This window comes from Pseudophryne corroboree, chromosome 2 (assembly GCF_028390025.1).
Source record: "Pseudophryne corroboree isolate aPseCor3 chromosome 2, aPseCor3.hap2, whole genome shotgun sequence".
Classification (NCBI taxonomy): domain Eukaryota; kingdom Metazoa; phylum Chordata; class Amphibia; order Anura; family Myobatrachidae; genus Pseudophryne; species Pseudophryne corroboree.
The window spans coordinates 394,395,380-394,414,509 of record NC_086445.1 but is presented as its reverse complement, the minus strand read 5'-3'; the positions used below and the strand labels follow the sequence as shown (position 1 = coordinate 394,414,509).

General features: G+C 43.0%; 1 long non-coding RNA gene and 1 pseudogene across 1 annotated transcript; both read left to right on the top strand.

The window, feature by feature from the left end:
* Window positions 1-1,629: 1,629 nt before the first annotated feature.
* LOC135050826 (uncharacterized) lies at window positions 1,630-18,687 on the top strand. The gene is made up of 5 exons (XR_010241856.1): window positions 1,630-1,693; window positions 2,742-2,810; window positions 13,919-13,981; window positions 17,209-17,268; window positions 18,467-18,687. It is a non-coding gene; the product is annotated as an uncharacterized LOC135050826 (long non-coding RNA).
* On the top strand, window positions 16,742-16,827 carry LOC135054084 (small nucleolar RNA U3; annotated as a pseudogene).
* Window positions 18,688-19,130: the final 443 nt, after the last annotated feature.

The following is a 19,130-nucleotide window of genomic DNA, read 5'->3' as shown; positions in this document are numbered from 1 at the left end:
GCCAAGGGAGCCTCTTCTGGAATAGAAAATAATACTGTTCCCTGCTTATTAGCTCAGTAATAAAGAGACAGCATCTTCCAGAGGCACCTTCTAACAACAGTGGTGTCTTACGCTAACACACAATAAGTATACTTTATACTGTAGGAAATTGTGTTATCTGAATATTGACATGGTCAGATTGGGATTTTGAAAAGGAAAATGTCGGCACTGACATAATGTTGATAATGCCAGTATGTCGACATTGTGAGTTAGCATGTTGACAATCTGGTTTTCAATAGAGTAATACCCCTTTCACACCGCACAAATAACCCAGGAATCGACCCGGCATATTGCTGGGTCGGGAAGCCAGCTGTTAGGGTCCAATGCCGGATCCCACCCGATTCCCGGGTGGGATCCGGCATTGGCGGTGTGAAAGGGGTTTTATCGAATAACCTGAACCCTGACTGCAACCTACACATAACCCTAAAATTGGTTGTCAACATTCTGTCTACATTTTCAATGTTGATATTATGACAATGTCGGCATTCTGTCAGTGTTGACATGTGAAACATATACCTTCACCTGTGTGCCATCTCCTCACCACTGCCCTGTGCATCCCACTCACCTCTGGGGGGCTCATTACCACTGAGTAGGAAGATGAGCTAGAGGTTATATAGCACTTGCGGCTAAAGTTATCACACCTACAGTATCTCCAAAAAAAAATCAGCTTATTGCAGCCTGGCACTCCCGTTTATAGTGCCCATCCTATTCCAAAATGGAGATAAAGGGATGTGCGCAATAAATCTAGATGGCAAAAGATATAGGAGAAAATGGGGAAATCTGCCTGTGCTCCTAAAAAGCCAGACTAATATACAGTAGGAATTATTATAGAAGTCTATCAGTGGTCATAATAACACTATTTGGTATAATTAAATTGGGTCAAATAGCTGTTATATGCATTTTTTTATTAAATGTGAAAAAAATTAGAGAAAGCTATTTTTTTTGTTTTGTAAAATATGTGCTCTCATTAAATCTGGGGTACATAAAAATTGGTATTAAGTATATTTTTGGGTCATTTTAGAGGATTAAAAATTTTTTTTAAACTGACCGATTACTTCCACCTGCAATTCTAAAAACACTTGATACACTCATAAAGTGCCCCAATATTCCTGTCCCATACCTTGTACCCCAATTTCCATAACTTTAATTTTTTAACCACGAAAATATGTCATTGTTGGCCAATTAAAAATAATTGAAAATATCTAAGTACTTGATTAGTCATTCATAGGGGTGTCCCAGGAGTTCTAAACCAAATCCTGACACTTTACCTTAAAATAGGGATTTTGCACTACTTATCCCCTGCTCAGAGATGGTGAAGAGAAATTTGCGATAAACCATATAAAGACTTTTAGCATATAACTTTTTGTAGCTAATTGGATACCAAGTTATCGCAAATACAATAAAATATTGCAAAACTGCATTATCATGGCTAATTGGGTACCCCCATAGTATACAAAAATAAACCGATAGTGAAAACTTATAAGTATTTACATGTTCATACAAAAAATACTATACTATTATATGATTATATATCTGTACTAAAATTAAATATCTCTAACTTAAAATATGCAATGTCTATTCTGCAATGACAGGAGAGAAGAGGAAGAGGTACGCCGGCCCTCTCCTGTCCAGGATAAGGACACCGACTGTCCCTGTAAGTATTATTTTCATGTTTTTATAAATACGTTTTTGCTTGGCAGATCAGAACTATAATTGGTCAGATAATGGGATTACTACATGTGACATAAATCATTGAGTAACAAGTGAGGTAAGAGATGTAGTTATACCAGTCAGGGGCACAGCAGGAGCCTTAGAGGATGGTATAAAATGCTTGATTTCAGAAAAAGAAAACACTTTCTGCAATAAGCTGCTACAGATACATCTTTGTGATGATTGGAATCTTTGTCTATTCATTATCAGTAATGGGTCTGTTACATGTGCGGAAACTCCAGTTTCTGTATGTCTTTTGTAACAGGCCCATTCATTATAATGGGTCTAATGGGGATGGTGTTGGTCCTCAGAGCTCAGCTTCCTCCTATGTGAGTGGCAGATTGCAAATAGGTATTCAATCTGATTCCTCTGATGCCTCAGCACTGACTGTCCTGTGGTTGTAGCATTTGTAAGCTCAGGTCACGCATGCACTGTCACCTGGATCCTTAGGATATTTTGGGTGGCTCTGCCGGTGGCAAGGTGCATGCCAACAGTTTCCTTTGGCTCATAGTTGCCTACCTGCATCACAGCAGTATACTGACCATAGACTGGGCCACTGATACCAATAATATCCCATATGCAGAGTTATACACATCTTTGTGACCACCCTGCCCCTATCTATGGATTCCATATGCTTGGTACTATAGCCAGCTCCATTATCGTCTGCGTATGAGCCAGCCCTATACCCTGTACAAAAGATCCGTCAGACAACAGGGGTACTTAGGGGTGCGCACAGCTCTGTATAGCCGGCAATGCATTGTAACTCCCTCTATAAGCTTATAGGAGAATGCCTAGCGCCACCAATTTTACACAACTGGTGATGTGTCTGAGATGGTATGGCTCTGCATCGCCCATAGCTATGTACGTTTGGTCATGGAACATGTGCAGTGAGATAACATGCAACATATGCTTCGCGCATAGACTTCAGCTCTGCATGAGCGCCTATGTGTGTAGGAGCAAATATAGAATAACATTTACATTGTACTTATCAGGTGATAAGAAAAGACGGCTGATGACATCAGAGGAGGGAAAGCAAACACCAGCAGGCTCTTCCCAAACAGGTAATAACACTGTTCCTTGCTTATTAGCTGAGTACTAAAGAGACAGGCATCTTCCAGAGGCACCTTCTAACAATGGTGGTGTCTTACGCTAACACACAATAAGTATACTTTATACTGTAGGAAACGTCTATAACCTAAATATTGACAATGGTCAGACTGTCGATATTGATGGGATGTTGACAAGTCGAATGTTGACACTGACATAATGTTGATAGAGCCAGTATGTCGACATTGTAAGTTAGCATTGTGACAATCTGATTTTCAATAGAGTTATCGAAATAACCTTAACCCTGACTACAGCCTAAATATAACCCTAAAATCGGTTAACATTCTGTCTACATTTTCAATGTTGATATTATGACAACGTCGGCATTCTGTCAGTGTTGACATGTCAAACATATACAGTACCTTCACCTGTGTGCCATCTCCTCATCACTGCCCTGTACACCGCACTAACCTCTAGAGGTCTCATTACCACTGAGTAGGAAGATGAGCTAGAGGTTATATAGCACTTGCGGCTAAGGTTACTGCACCTATCTCACTAAAAATCAGCTTATTGAAGCCTGTGGGCTCCCTTTTATCGCACCCATCCTATTCCAAAATAATGATAACAGGATTCGCGTGATAATTCTAGCTGGCAAAATTAGAGCAAAATATAGGAGAAATGGGGAAATCTGCCTGTACCCCTCCAAGAAGTCAAACTAATATAGGAAAATATTATAGAGGTCTATTAGTGGCCATAATAACACTATTTGTTGTAATTCAATTGGCTGAAATGGCTGTTATATGCATTTTTTTTTAAATGTGATAAAATTATTGAAAGCTATTATTTACATAAAAAATGGGTATTAAGTATATTTTTGGGTCATTGTAGAGGACTTTAAAAAAAAAGTGGAAATGGACCGATTACGCCCACCCGCCTTCTCACGCTCGATGTACAAAGTCTTTACACTAATATCCCTCACAATTTAGGTGTTGAAGTAATAACAAACAAACTTGCTAAAGATAGAGATCTTAGCTCGACACATCAGCAATTTATAGTGGATTCCATTATATATTAGGACACAATTATTTTTTATTTTTGGACACTTTTTATTTACAGGTGATGGGAACGGCCATGGGGACCAGGTTCGCGCCCAGTTATGCCAACCTCTACATGGGTGAGGTCGAGGACCAACTCGTGTGGGGGGGCGGATTTGGCGCGAACCTGGTCCTCTATGGCCGTTATATTGATGATTTGTTTATTATTTGGGATGGGGATGACACGTCGGTATTATCTTTTGTCACACACCTTAACTCCAATCAGTTTAATTTATCCTTCACCCACACTTTTCACCCTTGTAAGATCAATTTTTTGGATGTCTCCTTGGAGGTCAGGGGAAACAAAATATGTACAACTAATTATATGAAGGAGGTGGGAACTGATGCTTATCTGCATTTCAAAAGCGGTCATTATGGACCATGGAAAAAAAGTATCCCGAAGAGTCAACTACTAAGACTCAGAAGGAACTGTTCTGATCTTGCCTCTTTCGATATTCAGGCTAAAATTATGTGTAATACCTTTCAAAACAGGGGATACCCCCCAACTCTCATAAATTCTGCTCTGGAAGAAGTTAGAAATAAAAAAAGAGAGACTTTGTTAATATCCAAAGGGAATAAAGAGGTAGACATGGATAAAAAAGAAGAAATAGCATATATATCTACTTATAATAACTGTCACTCAGAAATCAGAGAAATTATTTCTAAGAATTACAGTATTCTCAAACAAGATCCACTACTTGGTCCAGCATTAACATCAAAACCAAGATTCATCTTCCGTAGAAATAAATCCCTTGGGAATATATTAGCCCCGAGCCATTTAAAATCTATAAAAGAATCCAGGAATGAGGGCGAGACCAATAATGACTGGCTAACAAAACACCAAGACAAAATTAAGGGGTGCTACCGATGCGGCAAAAACAAATGCATAACATGTAATTACATACAAAATCGAACTAAAAAACTAACTACGGGGAAATTAGACAGACCACTGGAAATAAATAGCTTTATTAATTGTGACACAACTTATGTGATATACTTGCTAATATGTGGCTGTGACAAAAAATATGTAGGACGGACCACCAGAATGTTGAGAATAAGATTCCTAGAACATAGGAGAAATATTCTAAAACGCATCCAGACACATAGTGTCTCGAAACATTATGCTGAAATCCACAACGGAGTTCCCGACTGTCTAAAGCTAATAGGTCTCGAATCTGTACCGAAAACTATACGTGGTGGAGACAGATTTAAAAAACTATGTAGACAAGAGGTATTCTGGATGTACCAGATGAATAGTATATATCCAGAGGGCCTCAATGATTCGGTAGAACTAAATATGGTGATATAATCTTATCATCAATGAGATTTAATATCCCCAATTAGCTTTGGACGGAGTTGGGGTGATCTCCGGTCATGTGATTCCAGTGGTCCCCCTTATTTCTTTATTTCTTTTCTTCTCCCCTTCCTCCTTTCTGCCCATTTTCAGTGTTATATGATATAAGTAAAACTAGTCTGTTATGTGACATAGAAGTTCCTTATATTATGTCGCTAATCAATTACTGATATCCTCATTATGGACTATATATATATATATGAACACAAAGGAAAAACCACAGCACTCACCACACCAGAAGCGGGGCACAGCTAAGCACTTACCACTCACAGGGTGGGGTGCATGTAACACTGCACTCTCCACCACAGAAGCGGGGTACACAGCTGTACTTACCACTCACAGGGCGGGGTGCATGTAGCCCATGACCACATCGCTCTAATAAATACAAACAGAGAACCCAGCACTCACCAAAGTAAACTCACTTATCCTCAACAATTCAATAAATAAATGATGGGGGTTTAGTTGGTGGATTGGCCAATGCACGGAAGCCTGCATACCGATTTTCAAGGTACCCCACCTTCATGCAGGTCCTACACTATCACAGAGTCTTAAAACCTAACTACTTCACTGCTGCATCATCTGCCTGCTAGATGTAATGTGTACCTGCCACAGACTTTATGGCTTTTAAAGGCACACTAGTCACCTATTGCACTGGCTCAAAGATGATTTCTAAAGAACAGCTGAGACAGGTTCAGGATAATAAAGTCCACACAGGGGTGCATGAGAAAGCTAGTGGCCACGGTTAATAAGAGCTAACCATAGATTAACCCCTTCATATACACACAAAGGAAAAACCACAGCACTCACCACACCAGAAGCGGGGCACAGCTAAGCACTTACCACTCACAGGGTGGGGTGCATGTAACACTGCACTCTCCACCACAGAAGCGGGGTACACAGCTGTACTTACCACTCACAGGGCGGGGTGCATGTAGCCCATGACCACATCGCTCTAATAAATACAAACAGAGAACCCAGCACTCACCAAAGTAAACTCACTTATCCTCAACAATTCAATAAATAAATGATGGGGGTTTAGTTGGTGGATTGGCCAATGCACGGAAGCCTGCATACCGATTTTCAAGGTACCCCACCTTCATGCAGGTCCTACACTATCACAGAGTCTTAAAACCTAACTACTTCACTGCTGCATCATCTGCCTGCTAGATGTAATGTGTACCTGCCACAGACTTTATGGCTTTTAAAGGCACACTAGTCACCTATTGCACTGGCTCAAAGATGATTGCTAAAGAACAGCTGAGACAGGTTCAGGATAATAAAGTCCACACAGGGGTGCATGAGAAAGCTAGTGGCCACGGTTAATAAGAGCTAACCATAGATTAACCCCTTCATATACACACAAAGGAAAAACCACAGCACTCACCACACCAGAAGCGGGGCACAGCTAAGCACTTACCACTCACAGGGTGGGGTGCATGTAACACTGCACTCTCCACCACAGAAGCGGGGTACACAGCTGTACTTACCACTCACAGGGCGGGGTGCATGTAGCCCATGACCACATCGCTCTAATAAATACAAACAGAGAACCCAGCACTCACCAAAGTAAACTCACTTATCCTCAACAATTCAATAAATAAATGATGGGGGTTTAGTTGGTGGATTGGCCAATGCACGGAAGCCTGCATACCGATTTTCAAGGTACCCCACCTTCATGCAGGTCCTACACTATCACAGAGTCTTAAAACCTAACTACTTCACTGCTGCATCATCTGCCTGCTAGATGTAATGTGTACCTGCCACAGACTTTATGGCTTTTAAAGGCACACTAGTCACCTATTGCACTGGCTCAAAGATGATTGCTAAAGAACAGCTGAGACAGGTTCAGGATAATAAAGTCCACACAGGGGTGCATGAGAAAGCTAGTGGCCACGGTTAATAAGAGCTAACCATAGATTAACCCCTTCATATACACACAAAGGAAAAACCACAGCACTCACCACACCAGAAGCGGGGCACAGCTAAGCACTTACCACTCACAGGGTGGGGTGCATGTAACACTGCACTCTCCACCACAGAAGCGGGGTACACAGCTGTACTTACCACTCACAGGGCGGGGTGCATGTAGCCCATGACCACATCGCTCTAATAAATACAAACAGAGAACCCAGCACTCACCAAAGTAAACTCACTTATCCTCAACAATTCAATAAATAAATGATGGGGGTTTAGTTGGTGGATTGGCCAATGCACGGAAGCCTGCATACCGATTTTCAAGGTACCCCACCTTCATGCAGGTCCTACACTATCACAGAGTCTTAAAACCTAACTACTTCACTGCTGCATCATCTGCCTGCTAGATGTAATGTGTACCTGCCACAGACTTTATGGCTTTTAAAGGCACACTAGTCACCTATTGCACTGGCTCAAAGATGATTGCTAAAGAACAGCTGAGACAGGTTCAGGATAATAAAGTCCACACAGGGGTGCATGAGAAAGCTAGTGGCCACGGTTAATAAGAGCTAACCATAGATTAACCCCTTCATATACACACAAAGGAAAAATTATTAACCGTGGCCACTAGCTTTCTCATGCACCCCTGTGTGGACTTTATTATCCTGAACCTGTCTCAGCTGTTCTTTAGCAATCATCTTTGAGCCAGTGCAATAGGTGACTAGTGTGCCTTTAAAAGCCATAAAGTCTGTGGCAGGTACACATTACATCTAGCAGGCAGATGATGCAGCAGTGAAGTAGTTAGGTTTTAAGACTCTGTGATAGTGTAGGACCTGCATGAAGGTGGGGTACCTTGAAAATCGGTATGCAGGCTTCCGTGCATTGGCCAATCCACCAACTAAACCCCCATCATTTATTTATTGAATTGTTGAGGATAAGTGAGTTTACTTTGGTGAGTGCTGGGTTCTCTGTTTGTATTTATTAGAGCGATGTGGTCATGGGCTACATGCACCCCGCCCTGTGAGTGGTAAGTACAGCTGTGTACCCCGCTTCTGTGGTGGAGAGTGCAGTGTTACATGCACCCCACCCTGTGAGTGGTAAGTGCTTAGCTGTGCCCCGCTTCTGGTGTGGTGAGTGCTGTGGTTTTTCCTTTGTGTGTATATGAAGGGGTTAATCTATGGTTAGCTCTTATTAACCGTGGCCACTAGCTTTCTCATGCACCCCTGTGTGGACTTTATTATCCTGAACCTGTCTCAGCTGTTCTTTAGCAATCATCTTTGAGCCAGTGCAATAGGTGACTAGTGTGCCTTTAAAAGCCATAAAGTCTGTGGCAGGTACACATTACATCTAGCAGGCAGATGATGCAGCAGTGAAGTAGTTAGGTTTTAAGACTCTGTGATAGTGTAGGACCTGCATGAAGGTGGGGTACCTTGAAAATCGGTATGCAGGCTTCCGTGCATTGGCCAATCCACCAACTAAACCCCCATCATTTATTTATTGAATTGTTGAGGATAAGTGAGTTTACTTTGGTGAGTGCTGGGTTCTCTGTTTGTATTTATTAGAGCGATGTGGTCATGGGCTACATGCACCCCGCCCTGTGAGTGGTAAGTACAGCTGTGTACCCCGCTTCTGTGGTGGAGAGTGCAGTGTTACATGCACCCCACCCTGTGAGTGGTAAGTGCTTAGCTGTGCCCCGCTTCTGGTGTGGTGAGTGCTGTGGTTTTTCCTTTGTGTGTATATGAAGGGGTTAATCTATGGTTAGCTCTTATTAACCGTGGCCACTAGCTTTCTCATGCACCCCTGTGTGGACTTTATTATCCTGAACCTGTCTCAGCTGTTCTTTAGCAATCATCTTTGAGCCAGTGCAATAGGTGACTAGTGTGCCTTTAAAAGCCATAAAGTCTGTGGCAGGTACACATTACATCTAGCAGGCAGATGATGCAGCAGTGAAGTAGTTAGGTTTTAAGACTCTGTGATAGTGTAGGACCTGCATGAAGGTGGGGTACCTTGAAAATCGGTATGCAGGCTTCCGTGCATTGGCCAATCCACCAACTAAACCCCCATCATTTATTTATTGAATTGTTGAGGATAAGTGAGTTTACTTTGGTGAGTGCTGGGTTCTCTGTTTGTATTTATTAGAGCGATGTGGTCATGGGCTACATGCACCCCGCCCTGTGAGTGGTAAGTACAGCTGTGTACCCCGCTTCTGTGGTGGAGAGTGCAGTGTTACATGCACCCCACCCTGTGAGTGGTAAGTGCTTAGCTGTGCCCCGCTTCTGGTGTGGTGAGTGCTGTGGTTTTTCCTTTGTGTGTATATGAAGGGGTTAATCTATGGTTAGCTCTTATTAACCGTGGCCACTAGCTTTCTCATGCACCCCTGTGTGGACTTTATTATCCTGAACCTGTCTCAGCTGTTCTTTAGCAATCATCTTTGAGCCAGTGCAATAGGTGACTAGTGTGCCTTTAAAAGCCATAAAGTCTGTGGCAGGTACACATTACATCTAGCAGGCAGATGATGCAGCAGTGAAGTAGTTAGGTTTTAAGACTCTGTGATAGTGTAGGACCTGCATGAAGGTGGGGTACCTTGAAAATCGGTATGCAGGCTTCCGTGCATTGGCCAATCCACCAACTAAACCCCCATCATTTATTTATTGAAATGTTGAGGATAAGTGAGTTTACTTTGGTGAGTGCTGGGTTCTCTGTTTGTATTTATTAGAGCGATGTGGTCATGGGCTACATGCACCCCGCCCTGTGAGTGGTAAGTACAGCTGTGTACCCCGCTTCTGTGGTGGAGAGTGCAGTGTTACATGCACCCCACCCTGTGAGTGGTAAGTGCTTAGCTGTGCCCCGCTTCTGGTGTGGTGAGTGCTGTGGTTTTTCCTTTGTGTGTATATGAAGGGGTTAATCTATGGTTAGCTCTTATTAACCGTGGCCACTAGCCTTCTCATGCACCCCTGTGTGGACTTTATTATCCTGAACCTGTCTCAGCTGTTCTTTAGCAATCATCTTTGAGCCAGTGCAATAGGTGACTAGTGTGCCTTTAAAAGCCATAAAGTCTGTGGCAGGTACACATTACATCTAGCAGGCAGATGATGCAGCAGTGAAGTAGTTAGGTTTTAAGACTCTGTGATAGTGTAGGACCTGCATGAAGGTGGGGTACCTTGAAAATCGGTATGCAGGCTTCCGTGCATTGGCCAATCCACCAACTAAACCCCCATCATTTATTTATTGAATTGTTGAGGATAAGTGAGTTTACTTTGGTGAGTGCTGGGTTCTCTGTTTGTATTTATTAGAGCGATGTGGTCATGGGCTACATGCACCCCGCCCTGTGAGTGGTAAGTACAGCTGTGTACCCCGCTTCTGTGGTGGAGAGTGCAGTGTTACATGCACCCCACCCTGTGAGTGGTAAGTGCTTAGCTGTGCCCCGCGTCTGGTGTGGTGAGTGCTGTGGTTTTTCCTTTGTGTGTATATGAAGGGGTTAATCTATGGTTAGCTCTTATTAACCGTGGCCACTAGCTTTCTCATGCACCCCTGTGTGGACTTTATTATCCTGAACCTGTCTCAGCTGTTCTTTAGCAATCATCTTTGAGCCAGTGCAATAGGTGACTAGTGTGCCTTTAAAAGCCATAAAGTCTGTGGCAGGTACACATTACATCTAGCAGGCAGATGATGCAGCAGTGAAGTAGTTAGGTTTTAAGGCTCTGTGATAGTGTAGGACCTGCATGAAGGTGGGGTACCTTGAAAATCGGTATGCAGGCTTCCGTGCATTGGCCAATCCACCAACTAAACCCCCATCATTTATTTATTGAATTGTTGAGGATAAGTGAGTTTACTTTGGTGAGTGCTGGGTTCTCTGTTTGTATTTATTAGAGCGATGTGGTCATGGGCTACATGCACCCCGCCCTGTGAGTGGTAAGTACAGCTGTGTACCCCGCTTCTGTGGTGGAGAGTGCAGTGTTACATGCACCCCACCCTGTGAGTGGTAAGTGCTTAGCTGTGCCCCGCTTCTGGTGTGGTGAGTGCTGTGGTTTTTCCTTTGTGTGTATATGAAGGGGTTAATCTATGGTTAGCTCTTATTAACCGTGGCCACTAGCTTTCTCATGCACCCCTGTGTGGACTTTATTATCCTGAACCTGTCTCAGCTGTTCTTTAGCAATCATCTTTGAGCCAGTGCAATAGGTGACTAGTGTGCCTTTAAAAGCCATAAAGTCTGTGGCAGGTACACATTACATCTAGCAGGCAGATGATGCAGCAGTGAAGTAGTTAGGTTTTAAGACTCTGTGATAGTGTAGGACCTGCATGAAGGTGGGGTACCTTGAAAATCGGTATGCAGGCTTCCGTGCATTGGCCAATCCACCAACTAAACCCCCATCATTTATTTATTGAATTGTTGAGGATAAGTGAGTTTACTTTGGTGAGTGCTGGGTTCTCTGTTTGTGTTTGTATATATATATGAAGAAATATTCGGGTTTACTGTCTGCCCGCTCTGATTTATTCCTTCCTTCCTCACCCTCCTCACTTCTCTATCTCCACTCAATGTCCTGTTCAAATTCCCAATAGGTGTAACAGTAATTGGCATCATTGGGTATTAAGATAACATCAAACTCATACAATTTACATGTTGTTAATTACAATATTTCCAGCTAATGTTTCCCCATTTGTGATCTCTTTAAACAGGTTAAATCAGCCTGGGATGATTATGTAACTATAGATTATACCAGTGTTTAAACACAGTTGCGAGTAGTGTTGTCGGTTTAGTTCCACAGAGCCGAGCACGAGCACTGCTATATAGCTAGCGACGATAGGTTGCCATAGCAACCGTGTACACATCCACGATCAGCGAGCTACGTAGCCGCGCCCCGCGTCATCCGTACACGTGACCAATGTAATCACGTGACCGGGGAGACGCATCAATAGAGTAGGAGGCTTGACCTGGTTGCTAGACAACCTGTGAAGCTTGCGGTTCAATGAGCAGTGACGCTATCCGGTTTCCTGTCCCGGAAGTGACATATCGCTCCTCAGTGCAGTAACTAATATTATGGGATCCCCAGTTTTACGGTATGTTAAGATAAGTATAAGATCACATCCATTTAAATGCCTCATTTTATGGCTTCCCGTTCTCCCACTAGATGTCATAAGTGTTTTCAGTACTATTTAGTTATTTATGCTTCTTGACCCGGAAGTAATTTAGCTACGTACTGATACTAAACGAAGAAAATTAATGTTTTTATATCTTCATTCAACACAGAATATGATTTTAAAGCAATTAGTCTGTTTTGCTAATGGATATAAATACGTGTAATAACTAAGCGAATTATTTTAGACATTATTCACACTAATTAGAAGGTTTGAGTGAACAGCTGTTGACCTGGTAATAATTATGGAGGGTATAAATACCCAGATATTTCACCAACTTCCATCACCTTTGATATAGCTGCAGTGCCTTGCAGTGAAACGCGTCAGGAGGCTTGCCAGGCCACCATTTCTTGCCAAATCCAGCTGCCTAGGGTGTCCGGACCAGGACTGGGACACTGAACCCACAAAGAACCAATTCATCTGGAATACCACCCATCCTTTCAGAACAGGAGGATACCGCAATGCAGTGAGGATCCCACAACACCCTCGCCTGGGTCTGAGATCAATAAAGGGACAATCTCAAGGGACTACACCTCCAGCGGCTTAAAGTGGTAACAACCTATGTGGGACTGTATATTTGGTTCATTCAGTGGTATACCAAAAAATACCTTGCCAGTCCATATATCATTAGGAACGGACTACACCCTAACGGCAGCAGTTAATATTATTGATTTAGCATATGTGTGGCCATAATATGGTTTATTATACGGTTTATTATATGGTTTAATATGTGTTTTTTAGAATTATGTTTTATTAAATTGTGATAATTTTTTCACTCAAACCTTCAATTTTATTCATTCCATTGAGCGCTGCTATCTTATCTGTATATTCTTTGAAATGGGGAAATCTGCCTGTACCCCTCCAAGAAGTCAAACTAATATAGGAAAATATTATAGAGGTCTATTAGTGGCCATAATAACACTATTTGTTGTAATTCAATTGGCTGAAATGGCTGTTATATGCATTTTTTTTTAAATGTGATAAAATTATTGAAAGCTATTATTTACATAAAAAATGGGTATTAAGTATATTTTTGGGTCATTGTAGAGGACTTTAAAAAAAAAAGTGGAAATGGACCGATTACGCCCACCTGCAAGTCTAAAAACACTTGATACACTCATAAAGCGCCCCAATATACCTGTCCCATGCCTTGTACCCCAATTTACAGAACATTGCATTTTTTTAACAAAAAAATTATATGTCATTATTGGCCAATTAAAAATAATTGGAAATATCTAAGTGTCTAATTAGTCATTCATGGAGTTGTACCAGGAGTTCTTCTAAACCAAATCCTGATACTTTACCTTAACATAGGGATTTTGCACTACTTATCCCCGGCTCAGAGATGGTGAAGAGAAATGTGCGATAAACCCTATAGAGACTTTTAGCCTATAACTTTTCACAGCTAATTGGATACCAAGTTATCGCAAATGCAATAAAATATCGCAAAACCGCATTATCATGGCTAATAGGGTATCACCATAGTATACAACAATGAACCAATAGTGAAAACTTATAGTTACATGTTCATACAAAAAATACTATACTATTATATGATTATATATTTATACTAAAATAAAATAATTCTAACTTAAAATATGCAATGTCTATTCTGCAATGACAGGAGAGAAGAGGAAGAGGTACGCCGGCCCTCTCCTGTCCAGGGATAAGGACACCGACTGTCCCTGTAAGTATTATTTTCATGTTTTTATAAATACGTTATTGCTTGGCAGATCAGAACTATAATTGGTCAGATAATGGGATTACTACATGTGACATAAATCATTGAGTAACAAGTGAGGTAAGAGATGTAGTGAGACCAGTCAGGGGCACATCAGGAGCCTTAGAGGATGGTATAAAATGCTTGATTTCAGAAAAAGAAAACACTTTCTGCAATAAGCTGCTACAGATACATCTTTGTGACGATTGGAATCTTTGTCTATTCATTATCAGTAATGGGTCTGTTACATGTGCGGAAATTCCAGTTTCTGTATGTCTTTTGTAACAGGCCCATTCATTATAATGGGCCTAATGGGGATGGTGTTGGTCCTCAGAGCTCAGCTTCCTCCTATGTGAGTGGCAGATTGCAAATAGGTATTCAATCTGATTCCTCTGATGCCTCAGCACTGACTGTCCTGTGGTTGTAGCATGTGTGAGCTCAGGTCACGCATGCACTGTCACCTGGATCCTTAGTATAACTTGGGTGGCTCTGCCGGTGGCAAGGTGCATGCCAACAGTTTTCTTTGGCTCATAGTTGCCTACCTGCATCACAGCAGTATACTGACCATAGACTGGCCCACTGATACCAATAATATCCCATATGCAGAGTTATTATTATTATTATTATTATTATTATTATTATTACATTTTATTTATAAGGCGCCACATGTGTTTCGCAGCGCCGTACAAAGGACAGTACAGGGGACAAAACATTGCATTACAGTAAATAAATAACAGAAATAGAGTACAGGTAACAGAGCACCACACATTCTCAAGACATAATACAGCTAAGATGTAAGTATTGAAGGAGTGATCATCGTACTACTAGAGGCTGGTGTTCATAGATGGAGATGAACCTTTACTAGCAGGATAAAAATGGTCGTTGAGTAGGGGAGAGCTGTGAGTGAAATGTGTTGAGACGGGGGCTTAGATAACAAGAGGAAAGAGGGCCCTGCTCTGAAGAGCTAACAATCTATTGGGGAGGGGCGACAGACAGATGACAAGAGGTGCAGGCAAGCGGGAGGTAGCCTGATGGCAGTATGCAAGCAAAGCTGAGATGTTCATGGCATGAGGCAGGGGGTGGAGGCGCGGCTTCAGCTCTAGGTTATGCATTAAAAGGATACGCTTTGATGAATAGGTGGGTTTTTAGAGCCCGTTTGAAGCTTTGCAAGGTTGGGGAGAGTCTAATGGAGCGGGGGAGTGCGTTCCACTGAAGGGGTGCAGCACGTGCAAAATCCTGAACTCGTGCATGGGAAGCAGTGACCAGGGCGGTGGAGAGGCGACGGTCATTAGTCGACCGTAGGGGGCGGGAGGGAGTATGAAGGGAAAGGAGGTTGGAGATGTAGGGAGCAGTGGAATTAGAGATGGCCTTGTATGTGAGGGTGAGGAGTTTGAAGAGGATTCTGTAGGGGAATGGGAGCCAGTGTAGATTTTGTTGAAGGGGAGTGGCAGATGTGGTGCGGCGGGAGAGGAAGATAAGCCTAGCTGCGGAGTTCAGGACAGATTGGAGGGGAGCAAGATGGGAGCATGCGAGGCCAGTGAGAAGGACATTGCAGTAATCAAGTCGTGAGATGACCAGTGAGTGGATGATGAGTTTAGTTGCACTCTGGGAGAGATATGGCCTGATACGAGCAATGTTGCGTAGCTGGAAACGACAGGATTGTGCCAGAGCTTGGATGTGGGGTGCAAAGGAGAGGGAGGAGTCAAGAGTGACGCCCAGGCAGCGGAGTTGGGGAACGGGGGAGATGGAGGTGTTGTCAACAATGATGGAGATATTGGTCGGGGGTGTTGCTCTGGATGGGGGGAAGATGATGAGTTCCGTTTTGTCCATGTTGAGCTTTAGAGAGCGTTCAGACATCCAGGAGGAGATTGCAGAGAGGCAGCTGGAAACCTGAGAGAGAACAGAGGGGGACAGATCAGGAGATGAGAGGTAGAGTTGTGTGTCATCAGCATAGAGGTGCTATTGAAGGCCAAATGAGTTAATGAGCGCACCCAGGGAAGAGGTATACAGGGAGAACAGAAGGGGTCCAAGGACAGAACCCTGAGGGACACCAACAGGAAGGATTGAAGGGTGTGAGGTGGTGCTTGAGGCAGACACAGAGAAGGAGCGGTTAGTGAGGTAAGAAGAAAACCAGTCAAGGACAGTGCTAGAGAGGCCAGCGTTTTGGAGTGTGCCGAGGAGGAGTGGATGATCTACGGTGTCAAAGGCAGCAGAGAGGTCCAGAAGGATGAGCAGAGAGAAGTGGCCCCTGGATTTGTCCGAAAGCAGGTCATTGGTGACTTTCACCAGGGCAGTCTCAGTTGAGTGGAGTGGGCAAAAGCCAGATTGTAGTGGATCGAGGATGGAGTTGTCAGAGAGGTAGCTTGTGAGACGGCTGTAGACTAGTCGTTCAAGTAATTTGGAGGCGAAAGGGAGAAGAGAGATGGGGCGGTAGTTAGTGGGTGATGAGGGGTCGAGGTTGGGTTTTTTGAGAATAGGTGAGACCAGAGCATGTTTGAATGGTGAGGGGAAGATGCCGGTGGAGAGGGACAGGTTAAAGAGGTGAGCAAGGTGGGAGCAGGCAGTGGGGGAAGCAGAGGGGTGATGGCGGGAGATGTCGTGTCGGATATCCTCAATTTTGGAGATGAAGAAGGAGGCAAAGTCAGTGGCAGTGAGGGAGGATGGGAGGGGAGGAGGAGGGGGGCGAAGGAGAGTGTTGAAAGTTTCAAAGAGACGGCGTGGACAGCGTAGACTATACTTTCAGGGATCATTTCTATAGTTTTTAACTTTTGGAAATGTGCTCTAAAGTGTCCAGACCTATACACATCTTTGTGACCGCCCTGCTCCTAACCATACACTTGGTACTGAAGCCAGCTTCATTATCAGTCTGCGTATGGGCCAGCCCTATACCCGGTACAAACAATCCATCAGACAACAGGTGTACTTAGGTGTGCGCACAGCTCTGTATAGCCGGCAATGCATTATAACTCCCTCTATAAGCTTATAGGAGAATGCCTAGCGCCACCAACTCTATACAAGTGGCGATGTGTCTGAGATGGTATGACTCTGCATCGTCCATAGCTGTGTATGCTTGTTCATGGAACATGCGCAGTGAGATAACATGCAACATATGCTTCATGCACAGACTTCAGCTCTGCATCATCTCCTATGTGTATTGGATAAATATAGAATAACATTTACATTGTACTTATCAGGTGCCAAAAGACGGCGTTTATAAGAGGCGCGGGCCCCCAAGGCATCAGCTTCCAGCGCAGGTAATAATACTGTTCCCTGTTTATTATTAGCTCAGTAATAAAGAGACAGACATCTTCCAGAGACACCTTCTAACAATGGTGATGTCTTACACTAACATACAACAAGTATACTTTATACTGTAGGAAATGTCTATAAAGTGCTTAACTAATGAAAGAATAAAATACATACACAGGTTATTGGGAGCTGAATGTCAGGAAGGTACATACTTTCCAATTGTCCTCCATCTGCAAGTACTAGGCACGCCCTCACAGTAATATAAATAGGGGCGCTGCAAGGCTCCACCCCCTTTCCTCACTAGGCTCTGCCCTTTTATCAGATGCACTCACCTTTTGCGCACACAGGGTCCTGGTTCTTGGGACAGGTATGTTGGGAAGTATGGGCAAGTATAATGCAGGGTTTATTCTTTATCAGTATACAGTACGTGTAACCTATATGTACTGTATAGAGGGAGCAGTTTGATGAGATCTGAGGGCAAGGTCCAATGCTGGACCTGAGCTCAAACACTCAGCAGTGTCCCATCTCCTACTATTGTTACCCGATTGCTTAGACATGCTGAACAGGTATATAATAAGGTGGGGGTTAATATTATTAGTAGCTAGTCTCTATAGTATATAGAACAACAGCAGGCGGTAATCCACCCAAGTGCCCTCTAATTTATAGAATTTTGTCCATTAAATCCAATGTATCTCCAATTTTTATTTTCAACTCTATGTAAACTCTCTGAAATTCCTCCAAAAGTTACTAAGGGACAGATTTAGCATTCAATATTCGTGGGCTATACCCCAACAACAGCCATGATCAGAGAGCACCCACAAATATTAAGGATGCCCCACATGTACCATGGAGGGATCGCAGCAGGTATCTCCGATCAGAGGGTGCACAATACAATTAGATACTTCATTAGCTGACCTAGTTTCATCAGATTGCTAATTGAAGAATTATTGGAGGTTTATATATGTATTTTATCTCCATGTAATATGTATATGTTCATTAGTCTATTGTACAAATGTGTTAAACTTTAAACTGACATGTAACACATCAAATACAACTGCAAGGGGAAGCAATGTGTTACATGTCCATTTATATATTGCTACATGTGGAGAAAAATAATATTCAGAGAAAAAGTATTACTTCTGCTTAGGTAGGAAATAAATGATGCAGCGTGTTTAATATGACTCAAAACTATTTTCTTTGCAGATAACACCAGCGGAAGCCTGCAGAACACCTTGCCTTGGGGAGAATACCACCTATACCAACTGCCGGCCCTCGGGTCATATGGATCCATCTATCTATGGCCCTCATTCCGAGTCGTTCGCTCTGTAATTTTCTTCGCATCGCAGCGTTTTTCTGCTTAGTACGCATGCGCAATGTTCGCACTGCGACTGCGCCAAGTAATTTTGCTATGAAGATAGTTTTTTTACTCACGGCTTTTTCTTCGCTCCGGCGATCGTAGTGTGATTGACAGGAAATGGGTGTTACTGGGCGGAAACACAGCGTTTTATGGGCGTGTGGATAAAAACGCTACCGTTTCCGGAAAAAACGCGGGAGTGGCTGGAGAAACGGAGGAGTGTCTGGGCGAACGCTGGGTGTGTTTATGACGTCAAACCAGGAACGACAAGCAGTGAACTGATCGCAGATGCCGAGTAAGTCTGAAGCTACTCTGAAACTGCTAAGTAGTTTGTAATCGCAATATTGCGAATACATCGTTCGCAATTTTAAGAAGCTAAGATTCACTCCCAGTAGGCGGCGGCTTAGCGTGTGTAACTCTGCTAAAATCGCCTTGCGAGCGAACAACTCGGAATGAGGGCCTATATATATATATAGATAGATAGATAGATAGATATATCTATATATATATCTA